Source organism: Octopus bimaculoides, chromosome 22 (assembly GCF_001194135.2).
Source record: "Octopus bimaculoides isolate UCB-OBI-ISO-001 chromosome 22, ASM119413v2, whole genome shotgun sequence".
Lineage (NCBI taxonomy): Eukaryota > Metazoa > Mollusca > Cephalopoda > Octopoda > Octopodidae > Octopus > Octopus bimaculoides.
Genome location: NC_069002.1, coordinates 13637730 through 13638326, shown reverse-complemented (window position 1 = coordinate 13638326; position 597 = coordinate 13637730).

The following is a 597-nucleotide window of genomic DNA, read 5'->3' as shown; positions in this document are numbered from 1 at the left end:
AGTCATACATTGGTGAGACTTCTAGGAGTATCAATGATAGGTTCGAAGAACACCTGGACAACTACATTGAAAAGAAACCTAACTCCATCTTCTATCAGCATGCTGTAGACTGCCACAAGGGCTCCTTAGGGAGTCTTAAATTAAACATCTTGTCCAAACATCCCACTGATGCAATACTGAGACAGGTCACTGAAGCTGTCTGTATACAGGGGTACAAACCCTCTCTCAACCGAAAATCCGAGTGGGGTAACATCCAGATTCCACACGGGAGTACACCTCTATAGTCACCCTTCTTTCTCTTTTACACGTGGAATTCCTTTCCATACATACATGTTGAGATGCATAATACATACATATATGTTATTATATATGAGCGTATATAGTTTGATGTGTGTGTAGATGTATGTGTTGTGCGTTGTGTATGTGACTATGAGTGTGTGCATGCATGGGCGTATGAGTATGTGTAGATATGAGTGCAATATATATATATTATACATTAATGATATGAGTGCAATATATATATATTGTACATTAATGATATGAGTGCAATATATATATATATTATACATTAATGTATGTGTTGTCCCCCCCCCCCCC